This window comes from Neolamprologus multifasciatus, chromosome 15 (genome assembly GCF_963576455.1).
Source record: "Neolamprologus multifasciatus chromosome 15, fNeoMul1.2, whole genome shotgun sequence".
In the NCBI taxonomy this organism is placed as follows: domain Eukaryota; kingdom Metazoa; phylum Chordata; class Actinopteri; order Cichliformes; family Cichlidae; genus Neolamprologus; species Neolamprologus multifasciatus.
Genome location: NC_140453.1, coordinates 21,989,100 through 22,006,254, shown reverse-complemented (window position 1 = coordinate 22,006,254; position 17,155 = coordinate 21,989,100). Strand labels below are relative to the sequence as shown.

At 33.9% G+C, this 17,155-nt stretch overlaps 1 long non-coding RNA gene across 50 annotated transcripts; it reads right to left on the bottom strand.

The window, feature by feature from the left end:
• Positions 1-850: 850 nt before the first annotated feature.
• LOC146502061 (uncharacterized) lies at positions 851-16,934 on the bottom strand. 50 transcript variants are annotated; one of them, XR_014869257.1, is made up of 17 exons: positions 16,272-16,501; positions 14,777-15,233; positions 14,457-14,676; positions 13,769-13,851; positions 13,465-13,666; positions 12,739-13,363; positions 11,750-12,437; positions 11,043-11,546; positions 8,620-10,437; positions 5,991-8,417; positions 5,082-5,889; positions 4,476-4,778; positions 3,870-4,172; positions 3,264-3,566; positions 1,752-2,758; positions 1,449-1,549; positions 851-1,146 (listed from the first exon to the last, which is right to left on the bottom strand). It is a non-coding gene; the product is annotated as an uncharacterized LOC146502061 (long non-coding RNA). The 50 variants fall into 50 exon arrangements; XR_014869226.1 differs by lacking the exons at positions 13,465-13,666; positions 14,457-14,676 and adding an exon at positions 16,841-16,934 and having other exon boundaries at positions 12,739-13,393; positions 13,698-13,949; positions 14,756-15,233; positions 16,272-16,340; XR_014869238.1 differs by lacking the exons at positions 13,465-13,666; positions 14,457-14,676 and adding an exon at positions 4,779-4,879 and having other exon boundaries at positions 4,476-4,677; positions 12,739-13,393; positions 13,698-13,949; positions 14,756-15,233.
• Positions 16,935-17,155: the final 221 nt, after the last annotated feature.

The following is a 17,155-nucleotide window of genomic DNA, read 5'->3' as shown; positions in this document are numbered from 1 at the left end:
ACAGTGCAGCAAAAACACATAATAATTGAGTCCACACTGCTAAAAGAGTGAAGAAAGTGACATACCAACACTGCAAGAAATAAGGGACAACTTAAACTTTTTTTTATCGCCTGTCCCGTTTGGATCTTTGGCCATCAGAATTATTGTCTGAGGTCCAAGAAAGATGCCAAACGGATTTACAATAACAAGTGGACGATCTGGGCTTGCCGTATTGGTCCATTTGATTGACCTTTATTTTTATAGTTTACGTTATTTTATTTTCAGTCATTACATACGGGACAGACATGGGTGGGGGAAAGAAAAACGGCGGGGAGGAAGGACATTAATAAAATAAAATACCTTACCAACACTGTAAGACAGAAAGGACAACTTAAACATTACAGGGTGTAAAAACAAGCATATGATATTCACAATAAGCAGACTTCAGTGCAAGAAAATACCCAACCAACACTGCAAGAGAGAAAGGACAACTTAATCATTACAGGGTGTAAAAACAAGCATATGATATTCACAATGAGCAGACTTCAGTGCAAGAAAATACCTTACCAACACTGTAATAAATAAAGGACAACTTAAACATTACAGGGTGTAAAAACAAGCATATGATATTCACAATAAGCAGACTTCAGTGCAAGAAAATACCTTACCAACACTGCAAGAGAGAAAGGACAACTTAAACACTACAGGGTGTAAAAACAAGCATATGATATTCACAATAAGAAGACTTCAGTGAGAGAAAATACCTTACCAACACTGCAAGAGAGAAAGGACAACTTAATCACTACAGGGTGTAAAAACAAGCATATGATATTCACAATAAGAAGACTTCAATGAAAGAAAATACCTCACCAACACTGTAATAATTAAAGGACAACTTAAACACTACAGGGTGTAAAAACAAGCATATGATATTCACAATAAGCAGACCTCAGTGCAAGAAAATACCTTACCAACACTGTAATAAATAAAGGACAACTTAATCATTACAGGGTGTAAAACAAGCATATGATATTCACAATAAGCAGACTTCAGTGCAAGAAAATACCTTACCAACACTGTAATAAATAAAGGACAACTTAAACATTACAGGGTGTAAAAACAAGCATATGATATTCACAATAAGCAGACCTCAGTGCAAGAAAATACCTTACCAACACTGTAATAAATAAAGGACAACTTAAACACTACAGGGTGTAAAACAAGCACATGATATTCACAATAAGCAGACCTCAGTTCAAAAAAATAACTTACCAACAATGTAATAAATAAAGGACAACTTAAACACTACGGGGTGTAGAAACAAGCATATGATATTCACAATAAGCAGATCTGAGTACAAGAAAATACCTGACCAACACTGCAAGACAGAAAGGACAACTTAAACACTACAGGGTGTAAAAACAAGCATATGATATTCACAAAAAGCAGATCTGAGTACAAGAAAATACCTTACCAACACTGCAAGAGAGAAAGGACAACTTAAACATTACAGGGTGTAAAAACAAGCATATGATATTCACAATAAGAAGACTTCAGTGCAAGAAAATACCTTACCAACACTGTAATAAATAAAGGACAACATAAACACTACAGTATGTAAAACAAGCATATGATATTCACAATAAGCAGACCTCAGTGAAAGAAAATACCTTACCAACACTGTAATAAATAAAGGACAACTTAAACATTACAGGGTGTAAAAACAAGCATATGATATTCACAATAAGCAGACCTTCAGTGCAAGAAAATACCTTACCAACACTGCAAGAGAGAAAGGACAACTTAAACATTACAGGGTGTTAAAACAAGCATATGATATTCACAATAAGCAGACTTCAGTGCAAGAAAATACCTTACCAACACTGTAATAAATAAAGGACAACTTAAACACTACAGGGTGTAAAAACAAGCATATGATATTCACAATAAGCAGACCTCAGTGCAAGAAAATACCTTACCAACACTGTAATAAATAAAGGACAACTTAAACATTACAGGGTGTAAAAACAAGCATATGATATTCACAATAAGCAGACCTCAGTGCAAGAAAATACCTTACCAACACTGCAAGAGAGAAAGGACAACTTAAACATTACAGGGTGTAAAAACAAGCATATGATATTCACAATAAGCAGACTTCAGTGCAAGAAAATACCTTACCAACACTGTAATAAATAAAGGACAACTTAAACACTACAGTATGTAAAACAAGCATATGATATTCACAATAAGCAGACCTCAGTGAAAGAAAATACCTTACCAACACTGTAATAAATAAAGGACAACTTAAACATTACAGGGTGTAAAAACAAGCATATGATATTCACAATAAGCAGACCTCAGTGCAAGAAAATACCTGACCAACACTGTAATAAATAAAGGACAACTTAATCATTACAGGGTGTAAAACAAGCATATGATATTCACAATAAGCAGACTTCAGTGCAAGAAAATACCTTACCAACACTGTAATAAATAAAGGACAACTTAAACACTACAGGATGTAAAACAAGCATATGATATTCACAATAAGCAGACCTCAGTGCAAGAAAATACCTTACCAACACTGTAATAAATAAAGGACAACTTAAACATTACAGGGTGTAAAAACAAGCATATGATATTCACAATAAGCAGACCTCAGTGCAAGAAAATACCTTACCAACACTGCAAGAGAGAAAGGACAACTTAAACATTACAGGGTGTAAAAACAAGCATATGATATTCACAATAAGCAGACCTCAGTGCAAGAAAATACCTTACCAACACTGTAATAAAAAAGGGACAACTTAAACATTACAGGGTGTAAAAACAAGCATATGATATTCACAATGAGAAGACTTCAGTGCAAGAAAATACCTTACCAACACTGCAAGAGAGAAAGGACAACTTAATCATCACAGGGTGTAAAAACAAGCACATGATATTCACAATAAGCAGACCTCAGTTCAAGAAAATACCTTACCAACACTGTAATAAATAAAGGACAACTTAAACACTACAGGGTGTAAAAACAAGCATATGATATTCACAATAAGAAGACTTCAGTGTGAGAAAATACCTTACCAACACTGCAAGAGAGAAAGAAACACTTAAACATTACAGGGTGTAAAAACAAGCATATGATATTCACAATAAGCAGACTTCAGTGAAAGAAAATACCTTACCAACACTGTAATAAATAAAGGACAACTTAAACACTACAGGGTGTAAAAACAAGCATATGATATTCACAATAAGAAGACTTCAGTGAAAGAAAATACCTTACCAACACTGCAAGAGAGAAAGGACAACTTAAACATTACAGGGTGTAAAAACAAGCATATGATATTCACAATAAGAAGACTTCAGTGCAAGAAAATACCTTACCAACACTGTAATAAATAAAGGACAACTTAAACATTACAGGGTGTAAAAACAAGCATATGATATTCACAATGAGAAGACTTCAGTGCAAGAAAATACCTTACCAACACTGTAATAAATAAAGGACAACTTAAACATTACAGGGTGTAAAAACAAGCATATGATATTCACAATAAGAAGACTTCAGTGCAAGAAAATACCTTACCAACACTGCAATAAATAAAGGACAACTTAAACACTACAGGGTGTAAAAACAAGCATATGATATTCACAATGAGAAGACTTCAGTGCAAGAAAATACCTTACCAACACTGCAAGAGAGAAAGGACAACTTAATCATTACAGGGTGTAAAAACAAGCATATGATATTCACAATGAGAAGACTTCAGTGCAAGAAAATACCTTACCAACACTGTAATAAATAAAGGACAACTTAAACACTACAGGGTGTAAAAACAAGCATATGATATTCACAATAAGAAGACTTCAGTGAAAGAAAATACCTGACCAACACTGCAAGAGAGAAAGGACAACTTAAACATTACAGGGTGTAAAAACAAGCATATGATATTCACAATAAGCAGACCTCAGTGCAAGAAAATACCTTACCAACACTGCAAGAGAGAAAGGACAACTTAATCATTACAGGGTGTAAAAACAAGCATATGATATTCACAATAGGAAGACTTCAGTGCAAGAAAATACCTTACCAACACTGTAATAAATAAAGGACAACTTAAACATTACAGGGTGTAAAAACAAGCATATGATATTCACAATAGGAAGACTTCAGTGCAAGAAAATACCTTACCAACACTGTAATAAATAAAGGACAACTTAAACACTACAGTATGTAAAACAAGCATATGATATTCACAATAAGCAGACCTCAGTGAAAGAAAATACCTTACCAACACTGTAATAAATAAAGGACAACTTAAACATTACAGGGTGTAAAAACAAGCATATGATATTCACAATAAGCAGACCTCAGTGCAAGAAAATACCTTACCAACACTGTAATAAATAAAGGACAACTTAAACACTACAGGGTGTAAAAACAAGCATATGATATTCACAATAAGAAGACTTCAGTGTGAAGAAAATACCTTACCAACACTGCAAGAGAGAAAGGACAACTTAAACATTACAGGGTGTAAAAACAAGCATATGATATTCACAATAAGCAGACTTCAGTGAAAGAAAATACCTTACCAACACTGTAATAAATAAAGGACAACTTAAACACTACAGGGTGTAAAAACAAGCATATGATATTCACAATAAGAAGACTTCAGTGAGAGAAAATACCTTACCAACACTGCAAGACAGAAAGGACAACTTAATCATTACAGGGTGTAAAAACAAGCATATGATATTCACAATGAGAAGACTTCAGTGCAAGAAAATACCTTACCAACACTGTAATAAATAAAGGACAACTTAATCATTACAGGGTGTAAAAACAAGCATATGATATTCACAATAAGCAGACTTCAGTGAAAGAAAATACCTTACCAACACTGTAATAAATAAAGGACAACTTAAAAACTACACGCTGTACAAACAAGCATACGATATTCACAATAAAAAGACCTCAGTGCAAGAAAATACCTTACCAACACTGTAATAAATAAAGGACAACTTAAACACTACACGGTGTCAAAACAAGCATATTATATTCACAATAAGAAGACTTCAGTGAGAGAAAATACCTTACCAACACTGCAAGACAGAAAGGACAACTTAATCATTACAGGGTGTAAAAACAAGCATATGATATTCACAATAAGAAGACTTCAGTGAGAGAAAATACCTTACCAACACTGCAATACAGAAAGGACAACTTAATCATTACAGGGTGTAAAAACAAGCATATGATATTCACAATAAGAAGACTTCAGTGAGAGAAAATACCTTACCAACACTGCAAGACAGAAAGGACAACTTAAACACTACAGGGTGTAAAAACAAGCATATGATATTCACAATAAGCAGACCTCAGTGCAAGAAAATACCTGACCAACACTGCAAGAGAGAAAGGAAAACTTAATCATTACAAGGTGTAAAAACAAGCATATGATATTCACAATAGGAAGACTTCAGTGAAAGAAAATACCTTACCAACACTGTAATAAATAAAGGACAACTTAAACACTACAGGGTGTAAAAACAAGCATATGATATTCACAATAAGCAGACTTCAGTGCAAGAAAATACCTTACCAACACTGCAAGAGAGAAAGGACAACTTAATCATTACAGGGTGTAAAAACAAGCATATGATATTCACAATAAGCAGACCTCAGTGCAAGAAAATACCTTACCAACACTGTAATAAATAAAGGACAACTTAAACACTACAGGGTGTAAAAACAAGCATATGATATTCACAATAAGCAGACTTCAGTGCAAGAAAATACCTTACCAACACTGCAAGAGAGAAAGGACAACTTAATCATTACAGGGTGTAAAAACAAGCATATGATATTCACAATAAGAAGACTTCAGTGCAAGAAAATACCTTACCAACACTGTAATAAATAAAGGACAACTTAAACACTACAGGGTGTAAAAACAAGCATATGATATTCACAATGAGAAGACTTCAGTGCAAGAAAATACCTTACCAACACTGCAAGAGAGAAAGGACAACTTAAACATTACAGGGTGTAAAAACAAGCATATGATATTCACAATAAGCAGACTTCAGTGCAAGAAAATACCTTACCAACACTGTAATAAATAAAGGACAACTTAAACATTACAGGGTGTAAAAACAAGCATATGATATTCACAATAAGCAGACTTCAGTGCAAGAAAATACCTTACCAACACTGCAAGAGAGAAAGGACAACTTAATCATTACAGGGTGTAAAAACAAGCATATGATATTCACAATAAGCAGACTTCAGTGCAAGAAAATACCTTACCAACACTGCAAGAGAGAAAGGACAACTTAAACATTACAGGGTGTAAAAACAAGCATATGATATTCACAATAAGCAGACTTCAGTGCAAGAAAATACCTTACCAACACTGTAATAAATAAAGGACAACTTAAACACTACAGGGTGTAAAAACAAGCATATGATATTCACAATAAGAAGACTTCAGTGCAAGAAAATACCTTACCAACACTGTAATAAAGAAAGGACAACTTAAACATTACAGGGTGTAAAAACAAGCATATGATATTCACAATAAGAAGACTTCAGTGCAAGAAAATACCTTACCAACACTGTAATAAATAAAGGACAACTTAAATATTACAGGGTGTAAAAACAAGCATATGATATTCACAATAAGCAGACTTCAGTGCAAGAAAATACCTTACCAACACTGCAAGAGAGAAAGGACAACTTAAACATTACAGGGTGTAAAAACAAGCATATGATATTCACAATGAGAAGACTTCAGTGCAAGAAAATACCTTACCAACACTGCAAGAGAGAAAGGACAACTTAATCATTACAGGGTGTAAAAACAAGCATATGATATTCACAATGAGCAGACTTCAGTGCAAGAAAATACCTTACCAACACTGTAATAAATAAAGGACAACTTAAATCATTACAGGGTGTAAAAACAAGCATATGATATTCACAATAAGCAGACCTCAGTGCAAGAAAATACCTTACCAACACTGCAAGAGAGAAAGGACAACTTAAATATTACAGGGTGTAAAAACAAGCATATGATATTCACAATAGGAAGACTTCAGTGCAAGAAAATACCTTACCAACACTGTAATAAATAAAGGACAACTTAATCATTACAGGGTGTAAAAACAAGCATATGATATTCACAATAAGCAGACTTCAGTGCAAGAAAATACCTTACCAACACTGTAATAAATAAAGGACAACTTAATCATTACAGGGTGTAAAAACAAGCATATGATATTCACAATAAGAAGACTTCAGTGCAAGAAAATACCTTACCAACACTGTAATAAATAAAGGACAACTTAAATCATTACAGGGTGTAAAAACAAGCATATGATATTCACAATAAGCAGACCTCAGTGCAAGAAAATACCTTACCAACACTGTAATAAATAAAGGACAACTTAATCATTACAGGGTGTAAAAACAAGCATATGATATTCACAATAAGCAGACTTCAGTGCAAGAAAATACCTTACCAACACTGTAATAAATAAAGGACAACTTAAATATTACAGGGTGTAAAAACAAGCATATGATATTCACAATAAGAAGACCTCAGTGCAAGAAAATACCTTACCAACACTGTAATAAATAAAGGACAACTTAAACACTACAGGGTGTAAAAACAAGCATATGATATTCACAATAAGAAGACCTCAGTGCAAGAAAATACCTTACCAACACTGTAATAAATAAAGGACAACTTAAACATTACAGGGTGTAAAAACAAGCATATGATATTCACAATAAGCAGACTTCAGTGCAAGAAAATACCTTACCAACACTGCAAGAGAGAAAGGACAACTTAAATATTACAGGGTGTAAAAACAAGCATATGATATTCACAATAAGCAGACCTCAGTGCAAGAAAATACCTTACCAACACTGTAATAAATAAAGGACAACTTAAACATTACAGGGTGTAAAAACAAGCATATGATATTCACAATAAGAAGACCTCAGTGCAAGAAAATACCTTACCAACACTGTAATAAATAAAGGACAACTTAAACACTACAGGGTGTAAAAACAAGCATATGATATTCACAATAAGCAGACTTCAGTGCAAGAAAATACCTTACCAACACTGCAAGAGAGAAAGGACAACTTAAATCATTACAGGGTGTAAAAACAAGCATATGATATTCACAATAAGAAGACTTCAGTGCAAGAAAATACCTTACCAACACTGTAATAAATAAAGGACAACTTAAACATTACAGGGTGTAAAAACAAGCATATGATATTCACAATAAGCAGACCTCAGTGCAAGAAAATACCTTACCAACACTGTAATAAATAAAGGACAACTTAATCATTACAGGGTGTAAAAACAAGCATATGATATTCACAATAAGAAGACTTCAGTGCAAGAAAATACCTTACCAACACTGTAATAAATAAAGGACAACTTAAACATTACAGGGTGTAAAAACAAGCATATGATATTCACAATAAGCAGACTTCAGTGCAAGAAAATACCTTACCAACACTGTAATAAATAAAGGACAACTTAAACATTACACGGTGTAAAAACAAGCATATGATATTCACAATTAGCAGACCTCAGTGCAAGAAAATACCTTACCAACACTGCAAGAGAGAAAGGACAACTTAAATATTACAGGGTGTAAAAACAAGCATATGATATTCACAATAAGAAGACTTCAGTGCAAGAAAATACCTTACCAACACTGTAATAAATAAAGGACAACTTAAACACTACACGGTGTTAAAACAAGCATATGATATTCACAATAAGCAGACCTCAGTGCAAGAAAATACCTTACCAACACTGTAATAAATAAAGGAAAACTTAAACACTACAGGGTGTAAAAACAAGCATATGATATTCACAATAAGAAGACTTCAGTGCAAGAAAATACCTTACCAACACTGCAAGAGAGAAAGGACAACTTAATCATTACAGGGTGTAAAAACAAGCATATGATATTCACAATAAGCAGACTTCAGTGCAAGAAAATACCTTACCAACACTGTAATAAATAAAGGACAACTTAATCATTACAGGGTGTAAAAACAAGCATATGATATTCACAATAAGCAGACCTCAGTGCAAGAAAATACCTTACCAACACTGTAATAAATAAAGGACAACTTAAACATTACAGGGTGTAAAAACAAGCATATGATATTCACAATAAGAAGACTTCAGTGCAAGAAAATACCTTACCAACACTGTAATAAATAAAGGACAACTTAATCATTACAGGGTGTAAAAACAAGCATATGATATTCACAATAAGCAGACTTCAGTGCAAGAAAATACCTTACCAACACTGTAATAAATAAAGGACAACTTAAATATTACAGGGTGTAAAAACAAGCATATGATATTCACAATAAGCAGACCTCAGTGCAAGAAAATACCTTACCAACACTGTAATAAATAAAGGACAACTTAAACACTACACGGTGTAAAAACAAGCATACGATATTCACAATAAGAAGACCTCAGTGCAAGAAAATACCTTACCAACACTGTAATAAATAAAGGACAACTTAATCATTACAGGGTGTAAAAACAAGCATATGATATTCACAATAAGCAGACTTCAGTGCAAGAAAATACCTTACCAACACTGTAATAAATAAAGGACAACTTAAACATTACAGGGTGTAAAAACAAGCATATGATATTCACAATAAGCAGACCTCAGTGCAAGAAAATACCTTACCAACACTGTAATAAATAAAGGACAACTTAAACACTACAGGGTGTAAAAACAAGCATATGATATTCACAATAAGCAGATCTGAGTGCAAGAAAATACCTTACCAACACTGTAAGAAGAAAGGACAACTTAAACACTTACAGGGTGTAAAAACAAGCATATGATATTCACAATAAGCAGACTTCAGTGCAAGAAAATACCTTACCAACACTGTAATAAATAAAGGACAACTTAAACACTACAGGGTGTAAAAACAAGCATATGATATTCACAATAAGAAGACTTCAGTGAAAGAAAATACCTTACCAACACTGTAATAAATAAAGGACAACTTAAACATTACAGGGTGTAAAAACAAGCATATGATATTCACAATAAGAAGACTTCAGTGCAAGAAAATACCTTACCAACACTGTAATAAATAAAGGACAACTTAAACATTACAGGGTGTAAAAACAAGCATATGATATTCACAATAAGAAGACTTCAGTGCAAGAAAATACCTTACCAACACTGTAATAAATAAAGGACAACTTAAACATTACAGGGTGTAAAAACAAGCATATGATATTCACAATAAGCAGACTTCAGTGCAAGAAAATACCTTACCAACACTGCAAGAGAGAAAGGACAACTTAAACATTACAGGGTGTAAAAACAAGCATATGATATTCACAATAAGAAGACTTCAGTGCAAGAAAATACCTTACCAACACTGTAAGAAGAAAGGACAACTTAAACATTACAGGGTGTAAAAACAAGCATATGATATTCACAATAAGAAGACTTCAGTGCAAGAAAATACCTTACCAACACTGTAATAAATAAAGGACAACTTAAACATTACAGGGTGTAAAAACAAGCATATGATATTCACAATAAGCAGACATCAGTGCAAGAAAATACCTTACCAACACTGTAATAAATAAAGGACAACTTAAACATTACAGGGTGTAAAAACAAGCATATGATATTCACAATAAGCAGACTTCAGTGCAAGAAAATACCTTACCAACACTGCAAGAGAGAAAGGACAACTTAAACACTACACGTAGTTAAAACAAGCATATGATATTCACAATAAGCAGACCTCAGTGCGAGAAAATACCTGACCAACACTATAATGAAGAAAGGAACACTTAAACATTACAGGGTGTAAAAACAAGCATATGATATTCACAATAAGAAGACTTCAGTGCAAGAAAATACCTTACCAACACTGTAATAAATAAAGGACAACTTAAACATTACAGGGTGTAAAAACAAGCATATGATATTCACAATAAGCAGACTTCAGTGCGAGAAAATACCTGACCAACACTGCAAGAGAGAAAGGACAACTTAATCATTACAGGGTGTAAAAACAAGCATATGATATTCACAATAGGAAGATTTCAGTGCAAGAAAATACCTTACCAACACTGTAAGACAGAAAGGACAACTTAAACATTACAGGGTGTAAAAACAAGCATATGATATTCACAATAAGCAGACCTCAGTGCAAGAAAATACCTTACCAACACTGTAATAAATAAAGGACAACTTAATCATTACAGGGTGTAAAAACAAGCATATGATATTCACAATGAGAAGACTTCAGTGCAAGAAAATACCTTACCAACACTGTAATAAATAAAGGACAACTTAAATATTACAGGGTGTAAAAACAAGCATATGATATTCACAATAAGCAGACTTCAGTGCAAGAAAATACCTTACCAACACTGTAATAAATAAAGGACAACTTAACATTACAGGGTGTAAAAACAAGCATATGATATTCACAATAAGCAGACCTCAGTGCAAGAAAATACCTTACCAACACTGTAATAAATAAAGGACAACTTAAACATTACAGGGTGTAAAAACAAGCATATGATATTCACAATAAGCAGACTTCAGTGCAAGAAAATACCTTACCAACACTGTAATAAATAAAGGACAACTTAAATCATTACAGGGTGTAAAAACAAGCATATGATATTCACAATGAGCAGACTTCAGTGCAAGAAAATACCTTACCAACACTGTAATAAATAAAGGACAACTTAATCATTACAGGGTGTAAAAACAAGCATATGATATTCACAATAAGCAGACTTCAGTGCGAGAAAATACCTTACCAACACTGTAATAAATAAAGGACAACTTAAACATTACAGGGTGTAAAAACAAGCATATGATAATCACAATAGGAAGAGTTCAGTGCAAGAAAAGACCTTATCAACACTGTAATAAATAAAGGACAACTTAATCATTACAGGGTGTAAAAACAAGCATATGATATTCACAATGAGCAGACTTCAGTGCAAGAAAATACCTTACCAACACTGTAATAAATAAAGGACAACTTAATCATTACAGGGTGTAAAAACAAGCATATGATATTCACAAAAAGCAGACCTCAGTGCAAGAAAATACCTTACCAACACTGTAATAAATAAAGGACAACTTAAACACTACACGGTGTAAAAACAAGCATACGATATTCACAATAAGAAGACCTCAGTGCGAGAAAATACCTGACCAACACTGCAAGAGAGAAAGGACAACTTAATCATGACAGGGTGCAAAAACAAGCATATGATATTCACAATAAGCTGACTTCAGTGAAAGAAAATACCTTACAACACTGTAATAAATAAAGGACAACTTAAACACTACACGGTGTTAATACAAGCATATGATATTCACAATAAGCAGACCTCAGTGTAAGAAAATACCTGACCAACACTGCAAGAGAGAAAGGAAAACTTAAACACTAGAGGGTGCAAAAAAAGCATATGATATTCACAATAAGCAGACTTCAGTGCGAGAAAATACCTGACCAACACTGCAAGAGAGAAAGGACAACTTAATCATTACAGGGTGCAAAAACAAGCATATGATATTCACAATGAGCACACCTTAGTGCAAGAAAATACCTTACCAACAATGTAATAAATAAAGTACAAGTTAAACACTAGAGGGTGCAAAAAAAGCATATGATATTCACAATAAGAAGACTTCAGTGCGAGAAAATACCTTACCAACACTGTAAGACAGAAAGGACAACTTAAACACTACAGGGTGTAAAAACAAGCATATGATATTCACAATAAGCAGACTTCAGTGAAAGAAAATACCTGACCAACACTGCAAGACAGAAAGGAGAACTTAAACACTACAGGGTGTAAAAACAAGCATATGATATTCACAATAAGCAGACCTCAGTGCAAGAAAATACCTTACCAACATTGTAATAAATAAAGGAAAACTTAAACACTACACGGTGTTAAAACAAGCATATGATATTCACAATAGGAAGACTTACAGTGCAAGAAAATACCTTACCAACACTGTAATGAATAAAGGACAACTTAAACATTACAGGGTGTAAAAACAAGCATATGATATTCACAATAAGCAGACTTCAGTGCAAGAAAATACCTGACCAACACTGCAAGACAGAAAGGACAACTTAAACATTACAGGGTGTAAAAACAAGCATATGATATTCACAATAAGCAGACCTCAGTGCAAGAAAATACCTTACCAACACTGCAAGACAGAAAGGAGAACTTAAACACTACAGGGTGTAAAAACAAGCATATGATATTCACAATAAGCAGACCTCAGTGCAAGAAAATACCTTACCAACATTGTAATAAATAAAGGAAAACTTAAACACTACACGATGTTAAAACAAGCATATGATATTCACAATAGGAAGATTACAGTGCAAGAAAATACCTTACCAACACTGTAATGAATAAAGGACAATTTAAACATTACAGGGTGTAAAAACAAGCATATGATATTCACAATAAGCAGACTTCATTGAAAGAAAATACCTTACCAACACTGTAATAAATAAAGGACAACTTAAACACTACACGGTGTTAATACAAGCATATGATATTCACAATAAGCAGACTTCAGTGAAAGAAAATACCTTACCAACACTGTAATAAATAAAGGACAACTTTAAACATTACAGGGTGTAAAAACAAGCATATGATATTCACAATAAGAAGACTTCAGTGCGAGAAAATACCTTACCAACACTGCAAGACAGAAAGGACAACTTAAACACTACAGGGTGTAAAAACAAGCATATGATATTCACAATAAGCAGACCTCAGTGCAAGAAAATACCTTACCAACACTGTAATAAATAAAGGACAACTTAAACACTACACAGTGTTAAAACAAGCATATGATATTCACAATGAGCACTCCTTCGTGCAAGAAAATACCTTACCAACACTGTAATGAATAAAGGACAATTTAAACATTACAGGGTGTACAAAATAGCATATGATATTCACAATAAGCAAACCTCAGTGTAAGAAAATACTTTACCAACACTGCAAGAGAGAAAGGACAACTTAAACACTACAGGGTGTAATAACAAGTATATGATATTGACAATAAGCAGACCTCAGTGCAAGAAAATACCTTACCAACACTGTAATAAATAAAGGACAAGTTAAACACTACACGGTGTTAAAACAAGCATATGATATTCACAATAGGAAGACTTCAGTGAGAAAAAATACATGACCAACACTGCAAGAAAGAAAGGAAAACTTAAACATCAAAGGCTGTAAAAACAAGCATATGATATTCACAATGAGCACACCTTAGTGCAAGAAAATACCTAACCAACAATGTAATAAATAAAGTACAACTTAAACAGTAGAGGGTGCAAAAAAATCATATGATATTCACAATAAGACGACTTCAGTGCGAGAAAATACCTTACCAACACTGTAATAAATAAAGGACAACTTAAACATTACAGGGTGTAAAAACAAGCATATGATATTCACAATAAGCAGACCTCAGTGAGAGAAAATACCTGACCAACACTGTAATGAATAAAGGACAATTTAAACATCAAAGGCTGTAAAAACAAGCATATGATATTCACAATGAGCACACCTTAGTGCAAGAAAATACCTTACCAACAATGTAATAAATAAAGTACAACTTAAACAGTAGAGGGTGCAAAAAAATCATATGATATTCACAATAAGACGACTTCAGTGCGAGAAAATACCTGACCAACACTGTAATAAATAAAGGACAACTTAAACATTACAGGGTGTAAAAACAAGCATATGATATTCACAATAAGCAGACTTCAGTGCAAGAAAATACCTTACCAACACTGGAAGAAGGAAGGACAACTTAATCATTACAAGGTGTAAAATAAGTCAAAGATATTTAAAATATCCAGACCTCAGTGTAATAAAGTGTCTTACCAACACTGACACTCATCGTCTTCAAGGATGTAGGGGGGGTACCTTGCACTTCACTGTCACGCTTGACATCAGCATCCAATTCTTGATGAGAAGAGGGGGAGAGAGCAATGTACTCACCTTCACTGACATGTTCGGCATCAGTGTCCCATGCTTCATCAGAAAAGATTTTGATCGGGAGACTGTCATCAAGGATCCTGATGACTTCAGAAAGGCCTTCTTCTGTGGGATGTTGAACAATGTAGTCAAAACGACCTGTGAGGAAACAAGTTTAAAATAACATTAGGAATGTAATAGACACCCAGTGCTAAAGCAACCTACGTCTGCTAGTTTGAGCAGATGATGAGCATGACAGCATTTTAGGCTACATTTATGTCAGACTCAGTGGCACTTGTACTTGTTCATGTGAGAAGAAAACAAGATCTCAACTATGTTCACAATCATTAAGTGAAGCATCCCTTTTTAAAAGAAGAGCACCAAACCTCCACCAAGGCAGTGTGTAATTTTAAAGTAACACTATTGTATTTTGTACACTTCTTTTTGTTTTATTTCTTCTTTTTAAACCTTTATGCAAACAAACAACGTTGGAATAGGTAATGGATAATAGGTATTGATTTGTAAATAACTGGACATGAATAGCTTATTGTATAAATATATTAAAGTAAATTTATAACTAACTATGCAGCTCATTCTCTTAAGTTAAGAGATTCAACATGTGGATGCAAACTATAATGTAACTGTAGACTCACCATGTGTCAATTTCATGTGTTAAATGTTGCCAATACAAACAAAGGCAGTATTATTATTATTTTATTTTATTGTACTATTTGTTATGATCGTGTTCTGTATCTGGAAAAAAAATGATAGTTTATTTAAATAAAGCCTTTGAGCTGGAGTAGAAATTGATGTTAGAACCTGATCTGTTGCGTTTACACCTGTACGTTCTAATGTTTTGATGTCATGTCTTGAAGATGCTGTTAACACAGAAACTGATTTGGAGGCATTTTACGAATTTAAGTCCGTTATGCTATTTTTTAACCATTTTACTGGGGGGGGAAGTGTCAAATTTAAAGCCTTCAAATCAAAGTAACGCCTTTTTCTAAGTCATACACCAGTCCTTAATAAATTCTACACCTCTCCCAGAAAATCTAAAGCACACCAACAATTTAAGGGGAAAATCGTGGACTAAAAATATTTTGATCACATTAAAAATTATATTCACACTGGAACTTGTTAAATTATTACAGTCACTTTGTGACCCTTAAAATCAATTAAAGAAATTTTGAAATGTACCTGCAGGGAAGTCCAAGTGAGTGTTGAGGAGTCGGGATCCACAGCGAGCCATCTTCTAGCTTTCCTGTTCTGATGAAACACAAGTACAAACGATCCAAAGATGCAGTAGTTGTTTGTGGCTTTAGTAAAATCCGCTTTCAGTAGGAATATTCTCCAAAAGTTATCTTTCCACAGGCTGAGTTTGGAGCAGGTGAAGATAAGCCCAAGAGCAGGTCCAAAGTGACGAATGGAACGCTGCGCAGCCTTTATATACCCTCGGGGGCCCTGGTTACGGTTGCCAACATGCGTGTGCATGTCATAGAACTATATGAATTGAGCCCACCGCAATGTAATTTACAGTACATTTATGGCCATTTACAGTTACTGCCTTTGTCACCCTTTATGTGGGATGTATAATAACCATGTAGGCTTGTCGGAATATCCAGAAATAAACATGTATTAGAAAGGAGCAAGTCAGTAACTCAGATGTTTGCTTCAGTGAATAACATTAGCATATAGCTCATGCTAATATTACATCTTCACATTTTTATTTTCAAAGATAACAATAACTTAGCTTGCTTGCTACTCACCATGCTGTAATACAGGTATACGTTAGCAATGACAACATTTAGCAAGTGTTTTTAAAAGGCTAGCGTGCCAGTTAGCCTTGGGATTGGTTGAGGTTGAGAAACTGAACATTTAACAGTGTTTCCTGAAAACCCTCTCCTGTCTGATCATTTCTTGATAACATTTACATTTACAATAATTGATTACGCAGCAGTGGAGAGTGGACTTTATCAAAGTAGATGTCTTTCTGAAAGCGCTGTAACTAAGTTTAAGAATATAATCCAGCCACTGTTATCATCGTCAATGCCCTGTACCAACACAGAGCAGAGCAGCTATCT